This window comes from Eleutherodactylus coqui, chromosome 3, assembly GCF_035609145.1.
Source record: "Eleutherodactylus coqui strain aEleCoq1 chromosome 3, aEleCoq1.hap1, whole genome shotgun sequence".
NCBI classification, from domain to species: Eukaryota; Metazoa; Chordata; class Amphibia; order Anura; family Eleutherodactylidae; genus Eleutherodactylus; species Eleutherodactylus coqui.
In genome coordinates, this window is record NC_089839.1 from 214,217,549 (window position 1) to 214,236,741 (window position 19,193).

Below are 19,193 nucleotides of genomic sequence, written 5' to 3' on the forward strand. Positions count from 1 at the left end.
CCTCAAACCTCGTTGATGCACAAATACACAGCACAAACTTTCGTGTGACGCCGCCATTACCGAAAGAATCTGGGCTGTGAAGTCATAGAGGGGTCTGTTCTGGGGTTTGCATTTCTTCAGGGGGTCTGGTCCCTAAATACCATTTACTGACATCAAACTGTGACCAATGACTCTGCCGCTCCTCCGTTGTATATGATTTGTGCTTAAAGGGGTTGTCCCGCGGCGGCAAGTGGGTCTATACACTTCTGTATGGCCATATTAATGCACTTTGTAATGTACATTGTGCATTAATTATGAGCCATACAGAAGTTATAAAAAGTTTTTCACTTACCTGCTCCGTTGCTAGCGTCCTCGTCTCCATGGTTGCCGTCTAATTTTCGCCGTCTAATGGCCAAATTAGACGCGCTTGCGCAGTCCGGGTCTTCTGCTTTTCTCAATGGGGCTCCGTGTAGCTCCGCCCCGTCACGTGCCGATTCCAGCCAATCAGGAGGCTGGAATCGGCAATGGACCGCACAGAAGCCCTGCGGTCCACCGAGGAAGAAGATCCCCGCTGCCATCTTCATCAGGTAAGTAAGAAGTCACCGGAGCGCGGGGATTCAGGTAAGCGCTCTCCGGTGTTCTTTTTTAACCCCTGCATCGGGGTTGTCTCGCGCTGAACGGGGGGTGGGGGTTGAAAAACAAAAAAAAAAACCTGTTTCGGCGCGGGACAACCCCCTTAACTAAGCTATTATTAACTAAGCTATTAATATGAGCAAAATGACAAAAAACATTTTACAGCTGTCACAGGTATTTGGAATGATATAGAATTCTATAACAGACTTCATGTATCGAAAGGGCTTAAATAAAGAGAAGTGCCGATGCAGGCTGTGATGACCAAAGTTCTGATTTTGTATCTAGTGCTAGGGATATAAGTTGTGAGATCTGATTGTGTAGTGGCCCAGAACTAATAGGGCCCCTCCAAAATGTCTGCTATATGTTGTCTGTATTGTCTTGTACATTGTCTTGGAATGGGGAATAAATCAGCAGAATGTGTATTAGAGTTTGCAGGAATGAAAGGGTTAATGTCTGCAAATGAGCTGTCTCTGTCTGCTGTAAATGTATAATTTTATGATGTGAGTTTGAAAGTCATGTGACCATGCTTCATATAGGTGTTTGCAAAGATTATGTGCAAGTCAGTCTGCAAAGAGTGAGTTTAGGAAAGTCAGTGTTGGAGTTTGCAAGAGAAGTTGGCAGGAGCCAGAGTTATTTGGACCCCCACAGACACTGAATGGTCTGCGTGTGTTATAATGGAGGAGGCTGAGCGATGGCCTAAAAGTTACCTTGGGACTACTACCCCTAGAAGTTCTACAGAATGAGCGGATGAGAGGAGATCGCCATGCAGCGCTGAGTGCTGCCTTTGAGAGTGAGTATTGACCGGTAGAGAGGTGGAAGAGAGAGGAAAGCCTTTACAGCTATAAATGTAAGCCTAATAGGAAAACTAACCCCTAACCCTCCACGGAGGCAAAAAGCATTTAAGAGGCTGCAGCTGTTCCTGGCCTCCGTCAGTGCAGTGTGCGTCTATTGATTTGTACCCGCTATGGCGGCTGTGAGCTGCGTCCCCGTCTGCAATAGCCCCGGTGACTCACCGAGCGTCCTGCGGTTTGCCCCAGCGGTGCTTCAGTCTCTTCTGCAGCACAGCATGAGCCGTCCCACCGGCGCTCATCAGCCCTCACATCGACTGTTGGTTCTGTCTGCAGCCTTCCCCACCTCCTCCCCCCCCACTGCATCAGGTGGCCCAGTGGCGCTGAGATGTACCGGCTGGTCTGTCCGCTGCCTTCTTTCCCCACTGCATCAGGTGGCCCTGCAGCGCTCCCATCAGCAGAGCAACGCGTCTGTCGGCTGCCTTCTCCCGCACAGCATGAGGAGCCTAACGGCAGACAGTGGGGCACAAGTTTCTCCCCAACAGCATCAGCTGCCGATCGACTAACAACGGGGCACGAGGGCCGGTAAAGGGGACTGCAGGTGGCACTGTACAGGCCCCGGGAACACTCACAGTGGGGCCGTAAAGGGAACATGGTAAGGGGAGATGGGCGGCCACAGACAGCAGTGCTGGCCGCCCATAGGAGCAATTACTGCAGGAGACCTCAGTGCCAGGACCTGTGAGGCTCAGGGAGGGGAGCATGCCGTGCAGCCAATCACTACAAGAGGGTGTCACTGGCCTGTCAAGCAGCCACAATCTTGTCTCCACCCCCACTTCCTGGTGGTTACAAGATACAATAATACCGGAGTATATTGCATAGCTGCAGCACTGAATTGCTTACTGTCTGGGCTATGTCTGGAAATGTATCTTTTGTTTGTTATATGACCTTGTCCCATAAATGTGTTTTCAAGGTGTATGATTGAGGGAGAAGGAGTGAAGTTCTGAGTCTGGAGAGAGTTCTGAGTTGTTTTGTGGAGTTCTTTGGTGGTTGTTGGAGTTCTGGTCTGCAAGAGAGGGAAGTCTGGCTGCATGCAGATACTTTCAACCTGCATGTGGTGAAGATGGAAAAGCCTGAGATTCGGCCTTTTCCCTGGGACCAATATCCCCAGGAGTTCCACTGAATGACTGAAATGTTGGAGTCCGCCATGCAGAGTTAAAGTCTTCAGGAGTGAGTGAGTGACCGTTAGAGAGTTTGTGCCTTTCTAAGGAGTATTTTTCTAGGAGCGGTGCTGCACAGATAACTTGGACTGTGGGCTCGGTGTCATCCTGAGTTTGCCTCCCTGTCCTTACCACTCACCGGCAGCTGTATCAGAAGCTTGGTGCTGGGCTCTTGTGCCAGGGGGATTGTATGCTCGGATAACAGCCTGGTACTTATTGTTACACCAGGTACCGAAGAAACCTCCGATTTCCAGTGCTTAACCCCTTTGCAGGGTCATGGTCAGTGTGATTGCGGCATCTAAACGTCTGACAGAGGGAGGGGGCTCCCTCTGACACTTATCGGACCCTTGTGATGTGAACGTGAGGTCCTGATGGGTTGGTGAATACAGCCTCTGGGTCTGCCAGCTGCCAGGTGGCCTATGAAGTTCAGTCTCTTGGCTGAGCTTTATACTGTGTTTCTCCGATAATAAAAAAATATAAGACCTCCCCCCAAAATAAGCTATAGCTAAACTACATGAAAAAAACTGTGTATTGGTCCCTTGCACTGGGCCGTGGTGCTGCTGCAGGCTTCTGTGTACTCCTGAACGCCGACAGAGCATTCACTTTCTGGTAGCGGTGCTTGAGTACCCCGCCTTCAGCAAACGATTGCTCTGATTGGTTGATCGAGCACCATGTCAGCCAATGAGAAGCAGCACTCAATTAACCAATCACAGCCATTCAATTATGTCATTGAATGGTTAATCGAGTGCTGGCTCTGACTGGCTGACGCGGCGTTCGATGAACCAATCAGAGCAATGGTTTGTTGGAGGCGGGGTATTCATGCCCCGCCACCAGGAAGAGAATGTTCTGTCGGCGTTCAGGAGTACACAGAGGCCTGCTACAGTTCAGCGCGAGGGACCCAAATGCTGTCTACTAGGTGAGTATTATAAGCCTTCCCCCAAAATTAAGACACTGTGCCTCTTTTGGGGCAAAAATAATATAAGACGGTGTCTTTTTTTTCAGGAAAACACGGTAGCTTTCTAATACACTACTATACTGATGTATTGCAGCTTATTAGAAAAATTTATAAAAGATGCTGATTATTAAGTTCCCTTACGATCCACAGTTCAGTCAGCCCATAGACAATCCTTAGGCATCCGCAGGTAATTGAATACCTGAAAATGTCATTTTTCCGATTTGCGGATTGCATGAGCTCGAAAAAAATCGCAGCATGCTCCATTTTCTGTGGATTCCCACATCGCTAAGCCAATCACAGGCAGCGCTCACCTGTCAATCAATGATGGCTGGGTGCTGCCCCTGATTGGTTATGGTGCTCAGTCAATCGGGGCAGCGCTTTGTGGAGGTGGGGATTTTTCAATCCCTGGCCTCCAGAAGACAGACGGACGGCTCTTCTAGACGAGTTAAATTTTTTTAAACTTTTTTTTTACACCTGGAGAGGATTTTCAGGAAAGGGCTTATATTTCAAGCCCTGCCCTGAAAATCATTGCTGCGGTGCTTGGCTGCAACCCATTGCTTTCAATGGGGCTGCAGCAGCGCTAGCCCCATTGAAAGCAATGGATAGCATCGCGGACCTCTATCACAGCTATGGCAGAGGATACCTTCATCCCCGCCAGCCCCACTAAAAACAACGGGCGATAATGCTGCTTTTTGTTAGCGCTGTGAGTGTGCAGTGAAAGCATCACAAATGAGAATAAAACCATTGGAAATCATTGGTTTCATTTTCATGCGTTTTCACTCACTCTCGCAACGCAAAATAGCCTATCACCTGTGTGAAGCTGGCGTGAGTTGTATGCAATCATGTGGGCTGCAGCTGTCATTCAATACCTACAAATCACTCAGTAGCGCTACAAGACCTTTCAGTGTAGCTGTAGGACCCATTCGGACATTTGCAAGCCATATGCTGTCCGTCTACACAGTCCCATAATAGGCAATGAGGCTCTTAAAACAACTGATTCTACACATGGACCGCAAACAGCCATGTTAATTCAAGCTTATAATTGAGGGTGACAGCTAAGGACAGTTCTGATAATCATGCAATTCCTTTATGTAAAAAATGTATCTTGGCATTCCCTTAGTTTGTTTTTGCAAAAAAATGAAAATCGAGATTAAAATCAAAAATTGTCCTTAAGTTTAAAAAAAATGAAATTGTCATTAGTGTGGGGATATGCGTGTTAGGATTACAAAAAACGTTTCAGCCACAATCAGGAGCTTTTATCAAGCCTCTATATGCATCTTAACTGCCATGCCTGACGAAACACCGCAGCCCAGCGGGAGGGACCGGGACCCACGAAAATAAGACACTGTGCCTCTTTGGGGCAAAAATTAATATAAGAAAGTGTCTTATTTTGGGGGAAACACGGTATTTGACTGCCTGGTTTACTCTCGCCTTATAAGCTTTTTATCAGAACACTCTTCTTGACCCCTTACAGTCCAGCTTCTGCCCTTGATGCTTGACTGAAACCGTCCTGACTAAAGTGTCAAACAACCTCCTGATGGCCAAACGAGGAGTGACTACTTCCTACTGATCTTCCTCAATCTCTCCACAGCATTTGAAACTGTTGATTAAAAACTCCTCCTCAATATGCTTTGCTCCATCGGCCTAAAGGACACTGCTCTCTCTTGGTTCTCCTCCCACCTATCTGACCACTCCTTCAGTGTCTGCTTTGCTGGCTCCACCTCCCCTCCACTTCCCCTTGCTGTTGGGGTCGCCCAGCGCTCAGTTATACACCTCCTCCCGTGACATCACAGCAACATTCCTTCAAAATGCCAACACTGTCTGTCTACTGTCTCTAACACTATGTCCTCTCTCTTTTTAAAACTGAACCTCTCAAAAACTAACCTACTGCACCCATTTCAGGGAAGTCAGAAACTAGATTTTTCTATGATACCTTGACGGGAAACAACAAACTGACAAAAAAAAAAACATACGATAAGTTGGGAAAAAGAACTAGGGATTGTCTTTCCTATCGAGGCATGGCAAAAGTCTTGGAGGTTAGCAGGAAGATCTACTAAAGGTTTAGGTATTCTAGAAGTGCAAATGAAAATAAACATGAGATGGTACTTTACCCCAACACTGTTAGCTAGCAGATTTAAAAATGGAGATGCTTTGTTTTGGAGAAATTGTGGTCAGAGGGGCTCTCTCTCACACATATTTTGGACATGTCCGAAACTGAAAGAATATTGGATGAATATCCTAAATTTGTTAGATGACATGCTACGGATCCGAATTAGGAGAGAAGCAAAAATAATTATGCTGTTGGTGGAATTAGATAGCTATCCACCAAATTGCAGATACCTGATAGGACATGCTCTAATGACAGCAAAGACAATTATTGCTAAATACTGGAGAGGGCCCATCGTCCCAACATTTGGAGAGTTCAAGGACCGTATGGCAGAGCAGTGTGTATTTGAAAAATGGCTAGCGTTCAGAAATAATACATTGAAAAAATATGGGGAGTCTTGGGGTGTCTGGAGAAAATTCTTAAAGTCTTGACATGAGAAAAATATGTGATGCCAAATTTGTATTTTTGTATTTTTTTTCTTTTTTTTTCTTTACTGGTTGAGTTGGTTACTGTTTGAAATCTGTCTGAACCGCTGACAAGTCAATGAGATTGCCTCTTTCTATCATTACTATTTTGACAAAGATAAATATACCGATTTGTTTGTTAAATGCTATACCGAAAAAAAAAGGGGGAATATATTAATAAGATAACTGTACCCATTAGAACATTGTTAAACAAAATTTGTTGTGTATGATCTGTACTACATATGCGGAAATGTTATGTATGTCTATTATATCCTCAATTTAAAAAAACCTAATGTTTAAAAAAAAACAAAAAACTAACCTACTGGTGTTTCTGCTCTCTGCTAACCAACCTCATCCTGGCATCTCCACGTCAGTGTGTGGCACAACCACAACTCCCAGCACGCCTGCTGTCTCTGGGTCATTTTCGACTCTGATCTCTCCTTTACCCCGTATATCTAATCTCTCACCCGAACGTATCACCTGCACCTCAAGAACATCACAAGAATCCACTCCTGTCTCATCATGGACACTTTAAAAATGCTCACTGTTGCCCTCATCCATTCCTGGCTTCATTATTGCAACTCGTTGCTTATCGGCCTCCCCTGCACCTGACTCTCCCCACTCCAATCCATCCTGAGTGTGGCAGCAAGGCTCATCTTCCTTTACAGCCGCTTCTTGGACGCCTCTGCCCTGTGCCAGTCACTGCACTGGCTACCCATCAAATACAGAATACAATTCAAACTCACTACCTTCATCCAGAAAACTCTACATAGCACCGCGCCGCCCTTTATTGCTCCCCTCATCTCAATCCACCACCCAGCCTGCGTCCTCTGCTCCACTAATGAAATCAGATTAAGTGCCCCTTTAATTCGAACCTCTCATTCCCACCTCCAGGACTTCTTCAAAGCAGCACCAGTCCTCTGGAACGCTCTGCCCCAAACTATCCGGGGAATTCCTGACACATAAAACTTCTGGCGTGCTCTAAAAACGCACCTCTTCAGGTAGGCATACCACATTCCCTAAATGAAACCCTTCTTTACTCCACCTAATAACATGCTTCGTGTCCTATTGACTGCAATCCCTGCAGTAATACCGATTCAACCACCACACGGCTTAAGTTTGACCATCATCTATGTGTATAGCATCCCTCACTCTCCACCTCACCATTCCGAGCCCTTCACCTTCTGTATCACCCCATTATCTGTAGTATGTAAGCTCTTTGGAGTGGGACCCTTACCCCAACTGTTTCCATCGATTGCTTACTTCATGTAACAGTGTTTTTTGTATGTTTGTTTCTTGTATTTGTTCTCCCCTGTTTGCACATTATATAAATGATAACAGATGTACCTACCTGCTCTAATTTCCTCAGTGAGCCTCGTTATCAAGGACCCCGTCTTCGCCCAGAATACATGTACTTCAAGACCCTCTTGGAGAGTTATGAAGGAGCCGTCAGGAACACTTTACACATGCGGAGGAAAATCGAGGAAATGGGATGGGATGAAAATGGACGGGAGGTTAAATATATTTCCAGGTTATTTATCCATATCTATGTATATATGATGTTAAAGGGATGGCTGATGCAGTAATTGAAAGGGAATATGTAGATTTCCATTGTAATTATTAAGCAGAGAGTACTCCAATCTAATCAAGTACCGAGCTTCGTAGGCTACAGTCAGTGGAGTTTGGCCCACTGCCAGCAATGAAGTGACCTTGCTGGGTCTACAGATTGTTGGGTCAAGCAAGGCGAGATGTGAAGATTTTGAGTTTCATATCAGATGCAGAAGACAGAAAGTATCTACCATGTCTGACCTTCTGATTCTAGTATAAAATTTTGGCAACTTCTTCATGGGAATTTTCCCCTTGATTATGTTCAAACTTGCTGCATTTTTCACACTTTGCATTGAAAAACTGCAAACCTTTCCACAACACATTTGTTTGAACTTTTTTTTACACAAGGTTCATGCCCAGTGGATCAGAAGATCCCTCTTATATAGACAGTGAGCAAGTTCTCACTTGTAAACAGGCAGTCGTTCATCTTTGAGTGACTGCCTGATCACAGTGAATGGAGGTAAGAAATCTATGGTGCGCTCAACCTCCATTCATTGAACGACTATCACTCCAGTGTGAATGCACAAAAGCGATAGTCATACTGACAACTGTCAGGCGCTTAAGCTCCCAGCAGTTGTCCCATCTAAAAGTACCCTTAGACTTGTGGTTGTCACCAGGGGCGTAACTATAGGGGATGCAGGGGATGCGGTTGCACCCGGGCCCATAAGGCCTCTCTTCTCCACATAGGGAGCCCAGTACTATGAATAAAGCATTATAGTTGGGGGCCCTGTTACAGATTTTGCATTGGGGCCCAGAAGATTCAAGTTACGCCTCTGGTTGCCACGTTTTTTTAACCCAACAACAGTAGCCAATGAATAAACTCACAGCTGGCTGTTACCATTCTTATATTATAGCACTATGCTCTAAGAATCCAAAGCCTCTTGAATTGTGTGAAAACTGATGATGGCCCCATAATGGGGCACCAGCCACAGACATCTCCCATATTGCAGGCGTGGCAGTGGAGGACACTTGGCCATAGCAACCTAATCATTATTTAAAGGCAACTATCATTGCTGGAAAAAAATTATTACCAGCACCGACCTTCAGATATATTTAGTGGCTAGACCAGTCGTTTACTAGCTGGGTGCCAACCCTACTTAGGCTGGCTTCACACGGGCAAGAAAATTGTGCAAGATTTGTGCGTTGATAGACGCTTAAATCTCACACAAATGTGAACCGCTTTTTTTTAATGCCATCATACCCATGAGTGATTTTTTTCCCCCACATTGCATTGTTATGTGATGCTGGAAACAAATTGCGACATGTACTATCTTGTGCGTGCTCTTGCATCGCACCGCCCATTATTTTCAACGGGACCAGCGGCAGCATCGCACCATTTGCAATGCAAGGTTTCCCATTGAAAACAATTGGAGAAACTCTGCAAACAGCCGCGGGGGGGGGGGGGGGGGGAGTGCCCTTCACCCCCATAGTGATGCGAGGCTGTTTTGACATGCAAACACCTCACATCCTCTGGAAAATCATATGGATGGCGAGCGTGATATAGGAGCGGGATTCTCTCCATTATGAAGTTAGCCTAAGACTGCGTTGTCCATATACAGTGGTGTGTAGAAGTTGCAGGTCAGGAAGTGTCAGTGTAGTGAGGAAGGCTTGTGCGCCCCATAGGCTGAGGGGTCTAGTCTCAGCCATGTCACTGAGTCCCAGATGTAGGTTCCCTAATAATCAGGCTCTTGAAAGGCCGAACTTTATACCCTTATCTTATTAATCCAAGTTATGCCAAAAAAATAGAGAAAAGCCAACAATTTGTCAATAGTAATAGAAGTGTTTTTGTAAACCGCAAAGCTGCTTAGGGCAAATTAGATGCATTTTTGCTATGCTCTGTATCTGCAGGAACATATCTGCGGGGTTTAGGGACCACAGCCACCTTTGATCCTATCACCCAGGAATTTATAATAGATACTCCACAGATACCAGCAACAAAGTGGTGGCCAGGAGGGTGTAAGTCATTTCTTTTTTTTGCACTCCAGTTCTTGATGTCTGTAATATAAAATGTTCCACACATGCCCAGATGGTAATTTCTGCATTTTTGATCTGAACAGTAGGAAAAACCAGCACACATGCTGTGGTCCTAGCCCAGCTATACAACAATGGACACAAGTACGACATACATCCATTTATAGTCCAGATGCGAAGTCTGAAGGAACACTCTCCACTGCCAGGTAACAATCTCAGTTCACTAGACCTTATGTATACGGACAACTAAACCCGATTTATAGATATCCTTATTCAATATCTCATTCCGAAATCATGAGTACTAATGTGGACTTGATTCCCTTTTGCTGCTATAATCTTCCTTTCTATGGATGATTTCCATTAGATTTTAGAACATAGCTGCAGATGTTCATGTCCATTCAGACATAAGACCATAAGTGAAATTGGGCACTGATATGGGGCACTAAGGCCTGGGTCAGAGTTGGCATTGTAATACATAATAAAGGTTTCCAGTGGGACTTGGGACAGTGCTCTGTGCAGGACAGTCGTGGCTTGTACAATGGGGGTATTTTCATGATCATACAGGAAATGTGGTGGAAGGCCATCAATCTGACCAAAATAAAGCTGGCTGTATATTCTATCCTACCAAAGGTATTTTGACATCTGACAAGAACTGTGATGGCTTTCTCATGGATGCCTTATGTACAGCTGCATCACTGGTGTATCCAATAGCAGCCAGTCCCTGTCGGACAATGCTGACACTAACTTGGTTTCTACTTGCGTGCATATTCTCAGTAGATAAGGGATTTCTGTGACCGGACCCTCTCAGGTGTCGTTTGTCCTTTTTGGTTAATATTTTGGGTTGTCTGGGGTTCTTTGTTTAGGCATGGTACATCCCTCTTTCCTCCACCTTGTGACCACGTAATTCCCATTTGAGCTGGTGTCTGGGTGGTAGTGGAATTGTCACAAACCAATAGTCCACTAATATGACAATCAAGAATGACACCACGTGTAAACTCTGTAAGTTCCTTAGATTAAAGCATGTTCAGCAAAACAAACTATGGCTGACATAAGACACGATCCAAATACTTTTGGTAAAATAGCATAGATAAGAGAGCTGTTGGCCGAATACTCATTTGGACTACAGGTGTCTCTTGTGGCTCCCACATACGTACGCATGCCAAAATCAGACAATTTTACAAGGTTTTTTTCAGCAAGCAGAATGGGAAAAACCATTCCTAAACAACATCCCTGGCAATGGCTTATCTCCTGGGAGCCAACGGCCGGGCATATTGAAATCCAACAAGCTCAATTCCTTATTACCTGAAGTGCTGATGTTTGGGGACAGGCTGTCCATTAGCATGTAATGCAGATAAAAATCTGCTGTTCTACATCTTCAGACCTCCTCCATATCTTGCATTCCCTGTAAAATAACAAATCTGGAGTTTTTCTTCCTAGAACTTTGTTCTGTTCCTTTGATTCTGTGGGAAAAGTAAGAAGAAATGAAGACAATGGCTGTTACCATTCACTTTGTCAAAGGGGCGTATCCCTACAAAGTGACACTTGTCCAATCAGTGATGAAAGTTGTATATGTGGACACACCCCATTGACAAAAGGAATAGTAACAACCAGTCGACAATTTATTCAGACATGTCCAGGAGGCCTAGCAGAGAATCGCTACAATGTAGAGCTATAAGAAAATATGCTCCAGAATTGTTTTTCCATGGAAAGTGTAATTATTTACTGAAGCAAAAATAATAGTAGTGGTGGTAGGTCCTCTTAAAGGGAACCTGTCACCTTCCTAAAGCACCATAAAGTAACTTATGGTGCTGCTAGGTGAGGTGACAGGAAGCCAGGTCCTGTAAGGTTTTTATATTTAACCATTTCCTGGTTCCCGTCACTAAAGTCTAAGTGGCGGCTAAAAATTTGACTCTTTTCAGAGTCGTGTGGGTGCCCATAGATTTTATAACAGAGCAAGCGCACAGAACTCTAAAAAGCCGGAGTGTAGCCTTCAGCGGCGGGCACCACGGGAACCAGGAAACAAGACCAGTAGAGTATAATAAATACAGCACCGCCCTAACATCACCATAAGTTAGTTTATAGTGCTGAAGGTGGCAGGTTCCCTTTAAAAGTGTAACTTTCTTGTGTAGGGAAATAGTAGTTGTCACAAAGACATGCTGTCGTGGACTACCTCAAGAAGTATAGCTGTATAACTCCATATCAGCACAGTTTTATGAGAGACGGCTTCTGTCCAACCAACCTGATGAGCTTCTATGAGGAGGTAAGTTCTAGACTGGACCCGGGAGTCATTGGATCTTGTGTATCTGGACTTCTCTAAAGAGTTTGATACTGTGCCGCATAAAAGGTTGGTATATAAAGTGAGAATGTTTGGTCTGGGCGAGAATGTGTGTAAGTAAGGGTAGGTAACTGGTCAGTGATAGAGAGCAGAGGCTGGTTATTGATGGTACATTTGGGTCATTGTTGCTAGTAGGGTACCACAGGGGGCAGTATTGGACCCTATTCTTTTCAATAAATGTATTAATGACCTAGTAGAGGATTGCACAGTAAAATAGCAATATTTGCAGATGATACAAAACTATATAAAGGAATTAACACAAGAGAGGATAGAATGTGGTTGCAAATGGATCTGGACAAGGGCAACTAAAGTAATAAACAGAATGGGCAAACTACAATACCCAGCAAGGTCATCAAAATTTGAAGTATTCACTTTAGATAAAAGATGGCTGAGGGGTGACTTAAAAATTATGTATAACTATATCAGGGGACAATACAGAGATCTCTCTCATCATCTACTTATACCCAGGACTGTGACTGTAACAAGGGGGCGCCCTCTACGTCTAGAGGAAAGAAGTTTTCTGCACCAACATAGAAGGGGGTTCTTTGCCTGAGGACGTGGCAATGGCAAATTCAATAAAGGAGTTTAAGAGGGGCCTGGATGCCTTTTTTGAATGTTACAACATTATATGTTATAGTCACTAATTACATCAGAAGGGCCGGTGATCCAGCGATTTTTTCCCCTTAAATAAGAAAAAATGGCTTTTACCTCATTGATGTTTCTTTGCCTTCCTCTGGATCAACAATGGGAAGGGTGGGGGGTAATGGGGTGAATTAGATGGACACAAGCCATTTTTGGGCCTAGCATACTATGTTACCTAATGGTAGACAGCTAATTACTCCAAAGCAAGACTATATTTTCATCATGCTAGTAATGCGCGCTTAGTGTGCATGCTGGGAAAAGCTTTTCAGGCTTATTCAAAGGCTCCATTCACCCAATGAGAATTAGAAGTATTATTTTGCTCTCCACTGGATGCTTAGTATACCACAAAAAATGTAGTAAACTTCACTAACGCATAGAGAGGTATACAGAAAAAAACAAATACTGTGCTGTATACGTGTTATTTTTACAATAGGACCCTATGGGCAAAATATCCAATATGCAAACTTCTACAGTGGGATACGGTGCAATCCTCCTCCAGAGGGGTACGGCCGTAGTGTGATGAGAGTGCCCTTAGTTGTACACATATACACCAGCTAATACTTTCTGCTTTACACTTGGACAATTGATATAAATGCTGTGATATTACGTTTCTGTTTATAATAAATCAGAATTCATCATGTAACCTCTTTTCAGGAATATCTGTTGGAGACATTGGGCCCAAGATGGCTTTTAAGAACCTTGACAACGGATACCTCCTGATGAGCAATATTCAAATCCCAAAGGAAAACGTGCTAAGCAGATACTCTCAGGTACCCCTGTACATGTGATATATATGAGACAGCATATTTAGAAGACCCCTTTTATAATACAGGGGGTTTAGATACAGTGGCTCAGCTCTAGCATGCCAGATCTATACAGTGATAGTGATTGCAGTGCAGTTACCTCCATTGATCACAAGTGATGTCTTCTTCAATTGGTCTCCTCTGTAGTTCCTTTTCTTCTCTATCTGGGCCTAGACCACCATTAGCATTCATTCAGCCACAACTAGTTTCTGCACACTATTAATCCTTCCAGGGGCCTCACTAAGTAATAGTGCCCCACAGATTAATAGCACCCATTCTGTGGACTCACAAATTAATAATGTGCCCTCTGAGCCCCTCAAATTTATAAAATGCTTTCTGTGTTCCCCTCCCTACTGACCACAGCAGCAGAACAACTTTATCACTACTGCCAGACATCATTCAACTCCAGAAGTCCGTAGCCCCACACTGCCTACATGTCTTGCTCTAAGTATGGACGGGGAAAAGACTCAGGCTAAACACTGCCCGGAGGCATGCATTGTCCAGCAGCAGTGTGACTTAAGGGGGCCGGTATGTCATCGGGTGGCACAGGGGGCCAGGCCATTTATCCCCATACCCCAATCATAAGGGGTCCTACAGTAACTGCGTGGTATGCTGGCATTATTGGTATGCCATTAGTCATGTGGTTCTTTGTATCAGAAATATGGATGAATAATCAACAACAGTTTTATCTGCAACAGGTACAAAGCAAAATGTGAAGTAAATAACAAGTATGTAATTCCATAATCTCAGAGCACACACTTAAAAACAGGAAATTTTTTTTAGCAATGGGTTAAAAATGGGTCCTACTACCTTTTATGGGGTGCGGCGTCTGAACCTGAGGCATGCCGTTGCGGAGGAGAACACGGGTATGTTCTCAAGATGGTTATCACAGGTGGCTCTATGCTCTCCCCCTGGCAATGGTGACAAGGGCCTAGCTCGGTCGCATGCAGGTGCAAAAAACAGAACAGGCAAAAAATGTATAAATGATGGTAATCAATTTTAACAGTGTTGTCACGTGATGCCAGTACCTCTTTTCCCATAGAAAGTTACTCGTCAGCAAATAACAGAGTCCACAAAGTTAATCTTCAAAACCAGAGGTAAATGTTTCCTTTACACACGGAATCCAACCTTGATTTTCCAAGAGTACAGCAAGATGACAGTTCAGACACAACACTTTTAGCAGGCTTCCTTTGTACTTATCTTCTTGGTTCCTAGGTGTTTTTAATCCAAGTTATCTGACTAGACGATCCTCAGGGATACTTTCCCGATGCAATGAGGTCCTCAACACTGCTGTTTCTTTCTCTTGATGTTCAGCTACACTTCTCAGCTGACACTTCTACATGCTATTGCTTAAAGATTTAGTCCCATTTTTGTATGTCTCAAGGAGTTTGAGAGAAGCCCACGGTTCTGTGGAGGCAGAAGCATACGTCAGCTTCAGCTTCACACTGACACGTCCTCCTCCACCGACTACATCTCGACTTTGTTCTGTCCTTTTCTCTTACTCTGCCTCCTCCTAACTCCTCCCTCCTTGCAAGACTAACTGCAACTCACAGATTAAGGAAGGGGGGAAAGGGTCAACAGCTTATTAGCACACGCATAAGACGCATATACACAAAACAGTTTACGCAAGACAGACATACATCTACACTAAAAACACCCCAACTCTGGGCCCCCACAGCTCCCCCCTACTTAAAAGAAGCCAACCCCGATGTCCTCTGAAAATAGAGCGAATGCAGGTCCGGAGCAGGGATTCACAAGTGTACTACCCCATTACCTTAGACTTCTAGCTACCTAGTAAAATGAGTGTCTACTAACTCCTATGAAGACTAAGCTGAAGACTAGAAACAACTCTAACCTAGACATGATGTCAGCATGGCAGAACAACAATGAACTTCCCCCTCCAGCTAACCCGGTAACCCTTCCTGGTTTGATTTCCCAGGATCCCACTTCCAGTGTCAGACGTTATCTATGACAGCACGTATTGAAATGAGGACTGGCCAGTCTTTTTTTTCTTTTTTTGTGCTGAACCGAGATACCGGGATACTTCAGCATTCGCTATGGGGCCCATACATTGTTCTTCTCCCCAAAGCCCAAAACATTATTCCACACTGGCTCTAACACTAAGACAGAAAAGGGTGCAAAATTTTATCTTTACATGAAATTAAATTTCTAGAGTCCCAGCAAAGAACAAGTGAAATATATATTTCTATACTAGGATTATTTATTTCTTATTAGTTTAAGAAGAAAAAAAAATCCCTTTTCTACCTAAACGTTTTGTAGCAGTGCCAACCAAAAAGAAACAAAATGTCCACAAGTTCTCTTTCCTTTTTAGTACTCTACTCCTTGAGGTCTCCATGGCAGTGTAGGCTCCTCCACTTTCGAGTCAGTAGAAAGTCCAGCGAGAGTCTGGTTACTTCCCCATGACCCTATTTCTAGAACACACAGACGGCCCAGGACTCCACCAACCTCCACAGACTGCATCTCGACTCTCTTCTCTCCCTCCCCCCCCCCCCTGCTTTCCTCTAACTCCTCCCTCCTTGCAAGACTAACTACAACTCACAGATTAAGGGGGGGAATGGGGCGACAAGACATAAGACAGTTTATTAGCACGTGCATAAGACACATGTACACAAAACAGTTTATGCAAGACAGACATACACCTACCCCAACTCTGGGCCACTACATGGGGCATAAAGGGATCACTATTACCTTATGGGTCAAAAAAGGGAGCACTATTACATTATGGGGGCACAAAGGAACACTTTTACTTTGTAGGGGAACTATTACATTATAAGGACACAAGGAGGCATTATTGCTTTATGGTTGCACTGTTACATTATGGGGGGCACAAAGGTGGCGATATTACCTACTAGTATACAATGGTGTCACCAATACCTTATGGGGGTACTATTAGCTTTGTTGGGGTGAAAGGGAGGTACTATTGCTATGTAGATGTCATTGAGAGGAGCAGGAGGAGCAGCAGGATGGTTAGAGGGTGTAGAAATGAATTACAGCTAGAAAAAAATTGCCATGGCAGTCTTGGGCCCAAATAGAGAAGAAAGGCAAAAGTGAACACCACTAGTCAGAGGAATATGAGTCACTGGAGGTAACTGCACGGTACTCACTATGACTGTATAGAACTGGTATCTATTATTTTGTGACCACATTATTTAGATGTGTGCTAGTGTTGATACACTGTATCTAAGCCCAGCATGTTATAAAGACTTATGTAAATGCTCCCCGCTGTCTCCAAGCTGAAAATCTGCCACAGGGCCAATGAGCCTTTAACTACACCAGCCAGGATAATGTCTGTGTACCTCTTTTGACATTTCTTGACTGCATTGAAGTCCACTCCAGTCCCTTTGTGTTGATGAGCCTCAGTCTATGTAGCACCATTATGGATTTTCTGTGGGTGCCTCCCACTACTCATTGCCTAGCCCACGAAGCTGCTCATTCAGCCTCCTCCAGAATCATGTGTTCACTCAGGTAATGGGCGCGTTACCTGATCTTTTTTCCTCAGCATTCTTGAGTCCCGATGACGCGCTCGACCACGTTAGGTCCTCTTGACTCAGAAGGGCCAGGGTTACCAAACGCATCATTGCTGAGCTACCAGTAGCTCAGCTTTCTGATTGACAAAGGAAGAACTATATGTTTATAGGCTGACTTGGTTCTACTATAGGAGGGCATATTTTAGCACAGAGTTGAACACATCTGCCAGCGTTAACAAGATTGTAAGTGACGTTAAGACTGATAAGGGGAATTTCCGGCGCAGACGATGTGACACCAGCCCACGTGGTGTATGTGCTGTTCCAGATCTTGCATTATTGATGAATGTGGCACACTGTACAACAGGGGGAGTATATGATAATCTAATGTGTGATATTTTCATAAATACAGTATATTTGATGTTGATTTCCTCCTTGGTACAAGGTTCTTCCTGATGGCTTCTATGCTAAAAGGAGATCTGACAAGATAACCTATTTCTCCATGATTGCTGTGAGAGTCAGCATGCTCCGTGATGAGGTACTGGAGGCACTGATGAAGGCCTGCACCATCTCTGTCCCATACTCGGCTGTGAGACGACAATCAGAGTTAAAACCGGGGTATGTTTGCCAATGTTGGCTTACCATATAGACCTCAAAGAACCTTTGTGCTTCAGAATAAGTTTTAGTTGATCTTTTGTGTCATTATGAAATGGCTGAATAGAACTTTAAAAACAAATTTGACACCTACTTTTGTAAGATTAGAAGATACGAGTGACAACTAATATGGCTTCCATAATACCTACAATAATGTTTGTCACCCACCTTCCTCAAAGACCTAAAATGTACCTACTTATGAAAGAGAAGTCCAGCATACATTGATCAGCTATAACACTAAAACCACTGACAGTGAATAACATTGATGATCACCTGACAATGGCCACTGTGAACAGCTGAGAAATGCATTTGGAAAGCATTCAGACCCTTTCACCATTATTACATTTTGTTATGTTGTTGCCTTGCGCAAAGTAAAAGACACCCCCTATCTATATAAGGTCTCACAGCTCATGATGCATATCAGAGCCAATACGAGGCTCTGATATGCATCGTATAAGCCATGAGTAGAAAATAACTGCTTGTAGAACTCAGAGACAGGATTGTGTGGACACAGGTCTGGAGAAGGCCACTAAAAAAAAATCTGCACTGAACGTTCCCAATAGCACAGCGGCTGCCATAATTCTTAAATGGAAAACGTTTGGAACAACCAGGACTCTTCTTAGAGCTGCCAATTCACCAAACTAAGTAATCGGGGGAGAAGGGTCCTGGTAAGAGGTGATCAAGAATCCTATGCTCACTTTGGCTGAGCTCCAAAGATCCGATGTGCAAATGGGGAAAACTTCCAGAAGGTCAACCATCACTGCAGCACTCCACCAATCTGGGCTTTATGGCAGAGTAGACAGAAAGAAATCTCTCCTCATTAAAAGACAAATGAAAGCCACCTGGAGTTTACCAAAAAGCATCTGAAGGACTCTTGGACTGTGAGAAACAAGATTCCCTGGTCTGATGAAACCAAGATGGAATTTTTTTCCTCAATTCTAAGGGTTCCCACCCACCGGCGTTTTTTTCTCCACTGTGCTACGAGAGTAAGTGAAAACTCTCACAGAGCAGTGCGAGAGACAGTCTTCTTAATGGGGCCAGTGGCAGCAGCGCTAGCCCCATTGAAAAGATATGGAGAATGTCGCGGACTTCTGCCACAGCTGTGCCAGCTGTGACAGCTGCGGCAGAAGTCCGCGGCATGCTATCCCAATGCTTTCAATGGGATCGGCACTGCTGCCGATCCCATTGAAAGCAGTGGTTTCTGACAAGCCCTGCAGAATGATTATCGGAGAAGGGCTTGAAATATAAGCCCTTCCCCGATAATCATAAAAAAGTGGTTAAAAAAATAATAAGAAAGTTACTCACCTCTCCTGCTGTCAGCCGCGTCCTCCGGCTGGCTCCCCGGCACTGCTACTGAACTCTTTCAGCAGACGGGGATTTAAAAATCCCCGCCTCCTGAAAGGGCTGTGCAGATTGGCTGAGGGCTTCAGCCAATAGCAGCTACTGCTTAGATATTGGCGGAGCGCTCAGCCAATGGCAGATAGCTCTTAGCTATTCATTCATGAATAGAATGTCACAGAATGTCCAAAATGGCAGGCCCAGTGGGGTGTTC